Below are 13,900 nucleotides of genomic sequence, written 5' to 3'. Positions count from 1 at the left end.
TGCCAGCAGGATTCTCCCATCCCGCTGCAGTGAGTGGAGATTTAGCTGAGTGTCAAATTCTCTGTCCCCTCTGGCAGCGGCGGTGGGGCATGAACTGCCGGAGAATTCCAGCCAAGGTCCCATTAACAGCAATGCGCTGGTGCATCGATAGTCTGTTACAGAGATATTGGTTAAGGGATAAATACTTTATGGGGACTGATGTGAACCCTTCATTGAAGCACTGTCTTGGCATCTTTTAGATCTGCCTTACGGACAGATGGGTCCTCGGTTATAACATCTTTTCTGTGAAATGACACCATCAACAGTGGAACACTGCCTCGGTACTGTGCTGGATTGTCAGACAAGATGGTGCTCCAATCACTGGAGTGGCATTTGAACCCAGACACTTCTCGCTCAGAGCTGAGCGTCCTGTCCTTGGGCCAAGGCTGACATACATCGTTTTATTGGGTCTTTTAAATGTAGGCATTAAATCACATCTTGAGAAATGGCATATTGTTTGCTTTGCTTCCTTGCTTTGCTATTTACAATTACGATACATCGGAACCTTAAAATCAAACCATTAATCAGGTTTGAAACAAAGAAAATTAATTTAAGCAACTCTCCAAGCTTAAAGAAGTGGCACTAAAAACACTGAATGTCATATATATTTAATTAGCCTTTTGGCCCGGTGTGGACCCAATATTCCACTCTGAAACAAATTAGAGCCTCCACTTAATGTCAGTAGCTGCAAATGTGTGACATGGTTGCAGATGTTAAAAATAACTGTCAGGTAATAGAACATTACAATGGTGATTAGCTGGCGAATGACTGGAAGCTGAACTCTTCTCAATCTTGGATTTTAATTTTCTCTGCAAATTAATCTCATCAGAACCTTAAAGCTCTGCCAGCACACACTATTGTTGAATTTAAGCATCATTGTGAATTAGTCCATACTACTTAAAATGCACAGTTCCAACCTGCTTTTATCCCACTATTAAGTCACATTTTTGGTTGAATGTCCCATCCATGCAGAAAGGAAGGGGTAGGGAGATGCTGATATGACATTTGGTCAGGTGGACTTGGCCCTGTTTTCTTAGAAAGGTGAAAATGTTCCAGTGATAAAATTTCAATGACCCGGAATCACACTGATTTTATGGTGATCAAGTGACAGCTTTCTAAAATGAGAAAGAGAAATTAGAGAAACAAAACATTACTTGGCATTCCCAATAAAATTCTGTTTAACTTAGTCGGACTGCAATGGACGGTATGGTCAAAAATAGCATGGATAAAAAGGAAAAAAGTTCCTTCAGCATTATATAGTCACCCACCATGCACTCCCCTGACTTGCGCTGGGAATATCGGAGTAGATTTTAGGTGTTAGTTCCCTAGCCTTGTTAGGCAAGAGGTGAGTCCAAAGAATCATACAGTGCAGGAGAAGGCCATTCGGGCTATTGAGTCTGCACCGACCACAATCCCACTCAGGTCCTATCCCCATGCATTTAGCCCAGCTAGTCCCCCTGTTGCGAAGGGGCAATTTAGCATGGTCAATCCACACAATCCAGACAGTCAAGCACAGATTTACAAACAGATGATCTGTTTTCTCCATCCCCATCTGTGGGGAGAAACAGAGTTGATGTTTCAGCTCTAAATGATCCTTCAACAGAACCAGTTCAGCTGCTGCCAGGCCTCCTGATTTTATCCAGCATTTTCTATTTTTATTGCAGATTTCCAGCATCCACAGTAATTTGCTTTTACTTCAGTCAAAGTAAAGTTTATTTATTAGCCACAAGTAAGGCTTACATTAACACTGCAATGAAGTTACTGTGAAAATCCCCAAGTTGCCACACTCCAGCGCCTGTTTGGGTCAATGCACCTAACCAGCATGTCTTTCAGACTGTGAGAGGAAACCGGAGCATCTGAAGGAAACTCACGCAGACGAACGCAGAGTTCAGTTTACCTGACTTGCAGCCACCCAATTTTAACTGCAGTCTACCTTCCCAAATGAATGAAATCCCATTCTCTGACAATTTACTGCACATCTTGTAGGATTAGGTGAAGGCCACTGAGCTCAGCTTGTCTGCCCCTTTTTTACCCCAGGTATCTTTTCCCCAAATCCCTCTTTCTTACTCGAGATTGAGAAAAGATTTGTTTTTGGGTGACATATTGATTGTCTTTCCTTAGTTGCCACGAAGGCATCAAGAGAAAAATACCAGGTGTGTGGCTGGAGATACTGAGATAAACCTGGTGGGGTAGTTTCCCAGCCCTGGAAGGGCAGTGTGCAGGTCTTTACAACAACCCAGAGGTTTCATGATCACTTTTTGGTACTAGACTACAAATTACCTGATTGTTTTGAATGTGATTGTATAACTAACATGCTGAGATTTTAACTCCTTGGGGTTTTAGTCCAGTACGATATCACTGCCTTCTGTTGCCTCTTGAACTCATCTAATTTATTCACATTAATGAATTTCCTCGGTAACATATTTCATAAACCTCTTATCCTTCAGATAAAAGATGGTGTTCTACAAACTATAACCTCCCAGTTTTTAAGTGTATGTCTCTCCCTAAGTTAACCCTTCACCAGATTGTAACATTTATCCAAATGTCCTATTGTCCCTCAATAAAATGATCCAGTGTTAGAAGTTGCAGTATGTGTGTTTTATTTGTGTACTGAACCAGCAAGTGAGATAGTCTCACTCTTTACTATCATTTTGAATGCGTTCCCCTTGCTGTATTTCCAGCTCATTGGAACCCATTTCACTGGTACATTAGATGTCCTGTCACCACATTAATTTTATTTTGAATAGTCCAATGTTTCACTCTGTTGCCTTGCTTATTAGATAATTCTAGACATTTATCTTTTTTTGATTAAAGAACATTTTTTCTTGATTCCTGTTTTAAATGTTCGATAATGTAACTTTCCAGAATTTCTTATACGGTTCAATCTGACATTCATAATACATACACCCGATTAGATGACGAATAACCTACAAGTAACTGTTCAAGTGAAGAAATGAATGCTTATAAAGATAGCAGAAAGCTCATCACTGAAAGAAAACTTGAGGCTCCAAATAATTTAAGGAACAACAAAGTACTGTATATTAAGGTCTCGGTATGCCAAAAGCACTGTGTCACCAGCGATACTATAAACATAATGAGGTGTCAAATTACGTTATGTAACAGCCCAAGTGCTAACTAGTAAAAAAAGCAAAAGAGAAAATGCTGGAAAATCTCTGCGGTTCTGGCAGTATCTGTAAGGAGAGAAAGAGCTGTCGTTTCGAGTACAGATGACCCTTTATCAAAGCTAAAAGGCATAGAAAGTGGGAGATATTTATACTGCGGGGTGAGGGAATGAAAGATGAGTCATAGCCACAAAAACAAGGGGAAAGGCTGCTAATAGCAGTCCATAGGGAGAATAAAAAATACTGGGGCTATCCCTTTGAAAATTTGACTTCTGACAGTAGTATTAGGATATTCAGGGTTATTCTGTACAAATGGAGAAACAATACCATCCACTGATTTAAGAGAGAGTTATGTGACTAGAAGTCTAAAAAAAGAATGCTTATACAGGTGTATTAGGTATGTTCTTGCAATAAATAACTATTCAGATATATCTATGTCTCCACAATCATTCCTGAGCGAGTAACAATCAACATACAATAGCAATGAAGGATCCTGAAATCTCTGAAAATCAACTTTAAAAGAAAAGTTTTCAAGTCTGACCTCAAAAATCTGCTAAAATTGATAGTTCAAAATCAACAAATGATCTCAGGAGAAATGGTGGAGTCTGTGATCCAGAGAAGAAATCAACTATTCGGTTTACTAAGGGCTACTTTAATGGTTCATGAAAAATCCCGGTTAAACAGCAGAGTCGAAGAATGATCGAGGCAGGATGAGCAAACTTTGATAAATGCTTAAAGGTTTCAAATTAAAGGTGGAGTCAGAAGGCAGCACTGGGAGAAATTCCATTTTAACAAGCGTGGGCTTTAATACACTCTGCAGTCCAGGTCCGAGGTCAATGCCATTCCACATGGTGACCACATGTACAAATGAAAGAAGAAAATCAGCTGCTCAGAATGAACAAAGAAGAGGAAGAACAAAGAACAATACAGCAAAGGAACAGACCATTTGGCCTCCAAGCCTGTGCCGATCATGATGCCTGCCTAAACTAAAACCATATGCACTTACAGAGTCCATATCCTTCCATTCCTATCCTATTCATGTATTCGTCTAGATGCCCTTGAAATGCCGCTATCGTAAAATGATTCAACAATGGGAGGAAAGCAGCAAATAGGCTCTAATAATCCAGTGATTAATTTCAAAATTCTGCGAAGTTTAGGAACTACTTCCAAACAGAGTCAGTACTGGCCATAGCGAGTATTACTGAAAACCCTGATCAGTGCGGGAAAGCTCTATTACTGCAACTGAATTTTTTTCAAAGTCCAGACAAACCTCCTAAGAGCTTAAAACAGCTATTGATTGCAAATTCATATTAGCAGACCAATTTGGGCACATGGAAGAGCCAGATCAGAGACAGAATTGGGCATCATTGAGGAAGAGATTTTTAAGATTCAGAATTGCATCCATGTTAAACAATGAGTCAGAGGCTAAACAAGTCAATACTTCATTGTACTCTATTGGAGCAATTGCTGATGATGTGATAGCAAGATGAGGCATTAATGAAACATCAAACAAATTTAAAGAGATCTAAAAGCCTTTGATAATTACTTTAACTTACAGTAACAAGATATTAGAAAGAGCCAAGTTTACCAAAATGATCCAGAAACCTGATGAACCAGTAGATACTTTCATCAATGACCTGCTGTGATTGGCTGAAGGTTACAAATACAGTGATCTTAAATCTGAGCTGAGATAACACTGTATTGTAGGTGGGGGTAACCAATTACACCCTTTTTGACCTACTGCAATCCAAAGAACACTTAACTTTGAAGAAGGGTTTGCAATTAGTCAGACAACTAGAGGTCCATCAACAAAATAATAGAACCATAGTATAAGGGGGCACTAACTATGGTTCAGAAAACTCCCAATGATGGTGAAACCTATTTAATAAACGAATGCCAAACACACTCTCGGGCAAAATAAAACATTATAGAATCAAAACTCAAGAAGCCCGTAAATCATGCCAAAAAACCCTCAGCTGAATAGTGTCCTGCAAGCATTGCAGAATGCTTTCATTGCAAAGATTTGGGACACTTTAGAAAGATGAACAGAACTAAGACTTCTAGATGTACAGAGACTCTTATAAGGGTTTCAGTTGAGAAACGAGTGGGAATGAAGGTTCAATTCTTGAAACACAAACTCCCACATGCATCATGGCAAACTACACAAAGAAGTCTCAGGAATTTATGCTGATATCTACTTTTATGCAAAAACCTATCCACCAATCTGGAGCATAAGATCCAGCAGGCAACCAAGGGCATGCCGAGTACACACCAATAGCCTGCACACTCAATCTGTGACTTCAAACAAGATGGAGGTAAACCTTGTTCAGCCAAGGCCTCACTGAAGTGTAGCGAAGTGCAATGACGCGTGGGTGGGTCGTAAGAGGCAAACTGGAGAAAGGGTAGCAGGAATGGAGACATTGCTCAAGGGGGGGATCCTACTTCTCATTGCTTGCCCCCTGATCCTCTCAGATACATCTCCGCTGCCTCTTGTCCCAATGACCAAGTTTGCCCCAGAACTCGTGAAGCATAACATAGGCAAGGACCTTTAACCACATCAGTGTCATAAAAGCAGATAGTATATAGATCTGACAGTCCAAACAGCATTAACTTAAACTTCTATTTATTTACATTTATTTAACTAATTAAATTGTATGAGCATACATCATTTTGTGAATAAAATTGATACAATGCAAGATTTTTAAAAAAGATTGACCAAGTAACATTCTAGAATAAATTTCATGGCAAATTGACATTAGTGACAATATTCAAACTGTACAGCAGGACCATCAATGAAAGAGAGAAGATGGATTAATGTTTCTCATTCAGATGCATACAGACCTGTTGTATGCTTCTACATGTGCAGTCCTTTATTTATTTCCATCATTCAGTATTTCTTTTCAGCTCATTTTATTGCCACTTAATGGATTCCAACGTTACAGAAACAGCCCAGTTAAAACGGTTTAAATGTTAATTAAAACATCAGTGCAAAATCCAAAAGGCTCCATTCCATTTCATTTGCCTATTATTGCAATTGAGTGGAGCAATGGCAAACACTAAACAGACACACGCTAAAAATAGCAGGAATGGCACAGAAAACAGAACCAACAGAGCAAAGTGAGCAGAATGGGGGTCTATGAGGTGGAGGGGAAGTGATGGGGGAGCTGGTGGGGAAGGGTCCAAAATCTACCTTGACGACAATTTTTAAGGATCTTTTACAGGAGTGGAACAGGAGTCATGTCTTCTCTCTAACTAGAGATTAAATTTAAAGTCAGGCTCTTCATTTAACTGCAGATTGGGGATATGACTGAAACTGCTCAAGGCCAGTGGCTGATATTTTGTGATTGTCTCAGCATTTCAGAACGCTGCAACATTTTGATCTTGCTTGACATTTCATTTGTCTGAAAATCAGTCGGCGTGCAGAGTGATTATCACAGGTGCTCTGTGCTCCTTGCCAGCTGTCACTCACACACAAATAACAAAAGACTCACTGATTTAGCAAGCATGTGGCTGCCTTGTTTAGCATACTGAGCAGGACAGTGCCAGCTCGGCACAGAGCCATTTCCCTAAAACACATTCCTGCCATTAACATGGAAGAAAGAGAATATATTTCAACGGATGCTGCATTTGTATTGATTTTCTGCCATGGGCTCTGTAGGATCTTCATTATTGCATTAAGGTCCCTGCTGCATTTCACCACCGTAATGTGAATGTATTCAGTTGTATATGGTGTGCTGTAAACTAAAACAAAAAAAAAGCATTTTATAAACCTTTCTTTCTCGCAAACTACTACAGGAAACTGCAGTAACCAGAATTTTATTATTCATTTATTCACTATAACGGCAGCACTCAAATATATATCTGCAATCTAACAAGCTAGATAGGTTACTTTTATTGTATTGGTGGAAAGGTTTCTGCACTGTTGCAAAATCCATATTACAACTTGGGAGTGCAGTTGATGGACGAAGGCTGTTATCTCTTAGAGAAGGAGGATGCAGATGAAATATCCTTTGCCATACTTACATTGCTGGTTAGGATGCCAGAGAAGCCCCTAGTATTGTGAAGGTTCAGCAAGTGAGAAACTTAACAAATGGAATCCTGCGGTACATTCCCATCATCAGTATTACCACCGCAACCCCCTCCACTGCACCACCCCAACCCTTCCTCCCTCCCCTGCCCCCCAACTTCTCCACTCCATCCCTTTGTATTAAATAACACTTCAACCACTCTTCCACTTAAGTGACACATTTGCCCAGTGTGTTCTGTAATATATTGTCATGCATTGTGAAGGAAGAGAAAGAGCTTGTTGAACCTCAGGATACAAGAATGGCTAAGGCATGCAAGTGGTGCTAATCAATCAATTAATACATAGTATTATAAAATAAAAGGAAACTTGAAACAACATTTTGTTGAACACCCATACACATACCCTTGGTGAATTACAACTTTAGCTTAGTTTCTGAACTACCTATGTGGTGCATCTGTGTAGCTTCAGCAGAAATAGATCTGCTCTGACTGCTAGTATATATTTAACCTAGACACTTTGGGCTTTGGAGGCCCTAGGCAATTATCAGAGACAACACTCCTTGCACTCAGCCAATGGTAAATACGTCAGGGTACAGCCAAGGGAGCAAGAGGTGTGAAGGCAACAGTTAAGAAGTGCGGCACTTTGAGTGGAGTTTCCATTTCAGTGTCTCAATTCACCATCATCTCTCTACTAGGCCAGTACCACATCATTCCTACAAGTACGCTGCAGACCAACATGGTGTAGGTAAGTGTTGCATTGTAAGGCCATAGCAAAGGTGTCTGTCATCCTGTTTAAGACGGCAAACAAGTTGGGATCCCAAGTCTGCATGGCCATGGTTGTGGCCTGCATGGACTCAGGTGAGGGCTGTACTTGAAGCTCCATGGAAGCAGCCATTTTTTTCAAGGCAGACACAATTGCAATTCTCTGTCTCATTAATCTCTCAGCGATCAGTGGCATGGTGGCACAGTAGTTAGCACTGCTGCCAGAAACCTGAGTTCAATTCTGGCCTTGGGTGACTGTCTGTGTGGAGTTTGCATGTTCTCCCCGTGTCTGCGTGGGTTTCCTCCAGGTGCTCCGGTTTCTTCCCACAGTCCAAAGATGTATGGGTTAATTTGATTGTAAGGAGTCTAACAACACCAGGTTAAAGTCCAACCTTTTTTTAAAAAGTCCAACAGGTTTATTTGGTAGCAAACGTCACTAGCTTTCGGAGCGCTGCTCCTTCGTCAGGTGAGTGGGAATTCTGTTCACAAACAGGGCATATAAAGACACAAACTCAATTTACAGAATAATGAATAATGATTGGAATGCGAATCTTTACAGCTAATCAAGTCTTAAAGGTACAGACAATGTGAGTGGAGAGAGCATTAGCACAGGTTAAAGAGATGTGTATTGTCTCCAGACAGGACAGCCAGTGAGACTTTGCAAGTCCAGGCAAGTTGTGGGAGTTACAGATGGTTACAGACATGAACCCAAGATCCCGGTTGAGGCCATCCTCATGTGTGCGGAACCTGGCTATCAGTCTCTGCTCAGCGACTCTGTGCTGTCATGTGTTGTGAAGGTCGCCTTGGAGAATGCTTACCCGAATATCAGAGGCCGAATGCCCGTGACCGCTGAAGTGCTCCCCAACAGGAAGAGAACAGTCTTGCCTGGTGATTGTCGAGTGGTGTTCATTCATCCGTTGTCGTAGCGTCTGCATGGTTTCCCCAATGTACCATGCCTCGGGACATCCTTTCCTGCAGCGTATCAGGTAGACAATGTTGGCCGAGTTGCAAGAGTTGGACTTTAACCTGGTGTTGTTAGACTCCTTACTGCGTTTACCCCAGTCCAACGCCAGCATTTCCACATCATTAGTTTGATTGGCCATGCTAAATTCCCCCTTAGTGTCAAGGGGACTCGCAGGGTAAATACATGGGATTATGGAGATAGACCCTGGGTGGGATTGTCTGCTAGTACCTGGCTAAGTTGCTGATTCATCTTGAACACTCTTCTCCAACAATAACCAGGCTCAACAACCATGCCCAACTGATCAAACCTTGGAGCCCTCTCCACCATTGTCTCTGCCAAGTGCTCGCATGCACTTGTAAACTGTGAATCATCAGGTCAAAACCCAACTATCTTTCGAATTGGTCCCACTGAAGTGTGAATATCAGTGCTAAGGTCCTGTGACAATGTTACTTCTATGTTATGTGCTTCTAAAGCACATCTGATCACTGTATTGAGGAAAATCAATATTGAATACAGTAAATGATTGAACTGACTAATCTGCCATGAGAAGGACTCAAGACAAATCATGAGGTTACAATGAAAAGTCTCAGCGCTATTTTCATGATTCATTGGCCTGGGACTTCATTCTCTTGCGAGGATCTTTTTAATAGCGTGTATAAAAAATAAGTCACCTCAAAGTTAGGATAAAGCCACCTTCTGCAATTGGCCAGGAAACAAACTTGTAAATAGTACAAAAACAGAAAATGCTGAAAAATCTCAGCAGGTTTGACAACATCTTTGGGGAAAGAATAGAGCCAACGTTTCGAGTCTGGATAATCTTTCATCAGAGCTTTGACGAAGGGTCACCCAGACTTGAAACATTAATTCTATTCTCTTCCCACAGATGCTGTCAGATCTGCTGAGTTGTCCAGCATTTTCTGGTTTTGTTTTGGATTCCAGCATCCGCAGTAATTTACTTTTATTGTAAATAGTATAGTTGCCTCTGTGCAATGATCAATACCTGAGAAAGACAATGTTGCACTCGTGCATTTATTACTTTACTTCCTAGTATCCACCATCTTAACTTTTGTTTTATCTGTATGAAGCAGTACAGGAATTTCATTGAATCTTACAACATAGACCGGTTAGTCTTACTTCGGTGGTTGGTAAATTGATGGAAAGGGTCCTTAGGGATGGGATTTACGACCATTTAGAAAGATGCGGATTAATCCGGGATAGTCAGCACGGATTCGTGAAGGGCAAGTCGTGCCTCACAAATTTGATAGAATTTTTTGAGGAGGTAACTAAGTGTGTTGATGAAGGTAGGGCAGTTGATGTCATATACATGGATTTTAGTAAGGCGTTTGATAAGGTCCCCCATGGTCGGCTTATGATGAAAGTGAGGAGGTGTGGGATAGAGGGAAAGTTGGCCGATTGGATAGGTAACTGGCTGTCTGACCGAAGACAGAGGGTGGTGGTCGATGGAAAATTTTCGGATTGGAGGCAGGTTGCTAGCGGTGTGCCGCAGGGATCAGTGCTTGGTCCTCTGCTCTTTGTGATTTTTATTAATGACTTAGAGGAGGGGGCTGAAGGGTGGATCAGTAAATTTGCTGATGACACCAAGATTGGTGGAGTAGTGGATGAGGTGGAGGGCTGTTGTAGGCTGCAAAGAGACATAGATAGGATGCAAAGCTGGGCTGAAAAATGGCAAATGGAGTTTAACCCTGATAAATGTGAGGTGATTCATTTTGGTAGGACAAATTTAAATGTGGATTACAGGGTCAAAGGTAGGGTTCTGAAGACTGTGGAGGAACAGAGAGATCTTGGGGTCCATATCCACAGATCTCTAAAGGTTGCCAGTCAAGTGGATAGAGCTGTGAAGAAGGCCTATGGTGTGTTAGCTTTTATTAGCAGGGGGTTGGAGTTTAAGAGCCGTGGGGTTATGCTGCAACTGTACAGGACCTTGGTGAGACCACATTTGGAATATTGTGTGCAGTTCTGGTCACCTCACTATAAGAAGGATGTGGAAGCGCTGGAAAGAGTGCAGAGGAGATTTACCAGGATGCTGCCTGGTTTGGAGGGTAGGTCATATGAGGAAAGGTTGAGGGAGCTAGGGCTGTTCTCTCTGGAGCGGAGGAGGCTGAGGGGAGACTTAATAGAGGTGTATAAAATGATGAAGGGGATAGATAGAGTGAACGTTCAAAGACTATTTCCTCGGGTGGATGGAGCTATTACAAGGGGGCATAACTATAGGGTTCGTGGTGGGAGATACAGGACGGATATCAGAGGTAGGTTCTTTACGCAGAGAGTGGTTGGGGTGTGGAATGGACTGCCTGCAGTGATAGTGGAGTCAGACACTTTAGAAACATTTAAGCGGTTATTGGATAGGCACATGGAGCACACCAGGATGATAGGGAGTGGGATAGCTTGATCTTGGTTTCAGATAAAGCTCGGCACAACATCGTGGGCCGAAGGGCCTGTTCTGTGCTGTACTGTTCTATGTTCTATGTTCTATAGAGGGAGACCATTCAGCAATTCCTATCTTTTTAATTTCTTTGAAAGAGTTATCTAATTAGTCTCACTATGCTGATCTTTCGCAGAACCTTTCATTTTGGAATATCTTTAATACAATCCACAAAAATGCAGTTGTTGTTTGCAGCAGTAGCTGATGATTTCCAATGACTCTGTAAACAGATTTGCGTCGCCCAGGTGACTTTAATAGAATTTAAAGTCTGGCTGTTTTACAGACAATAACGGGCAGGTCCAAATGTCCATAGTTGACTTGTTCTCTGTTTTTTTCTTCTCAGTAAATAAGATGTGCAAGTGTGACATGCAATACTGTAATAATGATTTGACAAGTCCAAAACATTTGGGCAAGATGTGGATTGTGGTAAAACATTGGAAGTAATAAAGTCTGGGCTCACAGAGGTCAGCAGATACAGAGAGTGATGAATTTGTGCTGAGGATGTCAAGATATCAAAAGCTGTTTTCTGGAAGAAACAGTTATTAACTTGTTTACTGTATAACCGCGGGGACCATTGCATGGAATTGTAATTTTACAGCCCAAAATTGCTTAACCCTTTTGCTACTAGGATTCTGTGCCGCTGCTAACTCATATTCAACAGCAAGCATATAGAGTAAAGAGGCATTTCAGCAAATAGAATTAGGAAAAGCGTGAGTGTAGTGATGAGAAAAGACCAATCAGTCCCTTGAGATTGCTCAATAAATGGTTCCTAATTCAGGGTCTTATGCAATTTTAGATTATGGGGGGTGATTTTGAGCTCGTACTCTCCATCCACGGGAATGGTGATGCGTGAACAAAATCCGGAACACATGATTCGCGCCGGCGAGTTTCCAAGTTCCGATCTTCCCAGACCCTTGCCGATGGAGTGGCGTGACTGCAGAAAGCTCATTTTAATACATTAGCACAGCATTAGCAAGCATTCTCTCTGGGACTTCCCTCCTCACCGGATATTCAGCGTGACATCACACCGATGCCATTTACAACAGCTCTACAGCAGCGTCAGCCTGGCCCCTTCACCTCTGAGGGGGATTTTGGGGGTAAGCGCTCAGGCAGCCAGCACCCTCTGTGGTGTGCACTGCTCAGCGGGCACCGGAGAGGACTCGGGGCATACGGATAGGTTCAAATCGGGGCCGGGGGGGGGGGGGGGGGGGGGGGGGGGGGGTGGGGGTGAGGGTTCCAGAATCGCCATTTTGGGGAAAGGGGTCGGGAGGTCACTTGCAGGCCCCATCTCCCCTTCATGTTGGAACACCGCTTGCTTTAAAGGCTGGTATGCAGGCAGCGCTTCCTGTGTCCTCCTTCCTGGGTTTCTGTCCATATCACAGCTGCGGGAGTGCTCTTCCTGAGAGAGGGTTGGCAAGAGGGTGGGAAGAACATGGCACTGCCATTGTCATACTCCAGAGGGATGAGATGTCGGGTGAGCACCGTGGTTCCTCCAAGCTTGGTGGCATCAACAGACAGGGTGGAGGCTCTGTGGGTGAACAAAGGGAAATTTATTGCCAAACATTCAAATCAAAATCTACACTAGTGCCTCCATTCACCCATGCCCACTAAGTGCCTACTGTTTCTTATTTTTCCTGATTCTCCCACTATGTCTGTGTGTATTCCCAGGATCCACAGTTGAGGTTGAGACAGTCTGCTGACTTTCATACCCTTTTGTCTGAAATGGCAGAGAGGTGGGGGGTGTCTGATGGGCCAGAGACTCCAGGATCTCCTTAACTTAAAGGGGCCAACTTAGATGTGACCTGTGTGGGAACATCAGGATACTGGATGGCTGGCCTTAGAATAGCAGTTCCCAAACTTTGGGCCATGGAAACATTAGGAGTGATGAGTACCCCCCCCCCCCCCCCCCCCACCCCCAACCCCCTCGCCCCCGTGTCTTAGACAACAATGGCAACTATGGAGGGAAGCACCTGGCAGGACAGTCTTAGGTCCACTGGATTGCTGGCACCAAACAGCAAAGTGGATGCTGAGCCTAAACTGCCCGTTAACCTGCTGGCTGGTAGTCCTGCCGATCCTCTTCCCTTCAGGTTCCTGGGAGTCCCTGGGCTCCTCCATGGGATGGAGGGACACGTGGATTGAAATCCAGAAACCCTGTCCTTGGGCGCTGACCCTCGTGGATTCCCACCAGTGCCTACACCATAGTGCGGACATCTCCTGAGGTAGAGTACATGTCCTGAATCAAGGTCTCCACTGTGATGCCACCCTCACAGTGTTGGCCTCGGTGCACTGTGATGGCACCAACTCCTCAGATAAAGGTGATGGGACTTCTTCAATCAGCCTTGAACTCCGAGGAGGGGTGCTGTCATCCCTTCCTGATACTCATGATCCTTTGCAGCTCCAGCAGCTGTGGGATGGCCGGGCCTAGGGGCACATCATTGGCAAAGGACTCAGTTCTGGCCTCCGGCATCCCTCTGAGTGCCAGTTCCCTTGGATGTCCCTACCTCCACCTACTGTCGATCTTCAGCTGTCAAGTGCTCACCAGTG

This window comes from Mustelus asterias, chromosome 20 (assembly GCF_964213995.1).
Source record: "Mustelus asterias chromosome 20, sMusAst1.hap1.1, whole genome shotgun sequence".
Taxonomy (NCBI): Eukaryota; Metazoa; Chordata; class Chondrichthyes; order Carcharhiniformes; family Triakidae; genus Mustelus; species Mustelus asterias.
The sequence above is the reverse complement of the archived record's forward strand: the minus strand, read 5'-3'. Positions refer to the sequence as shown.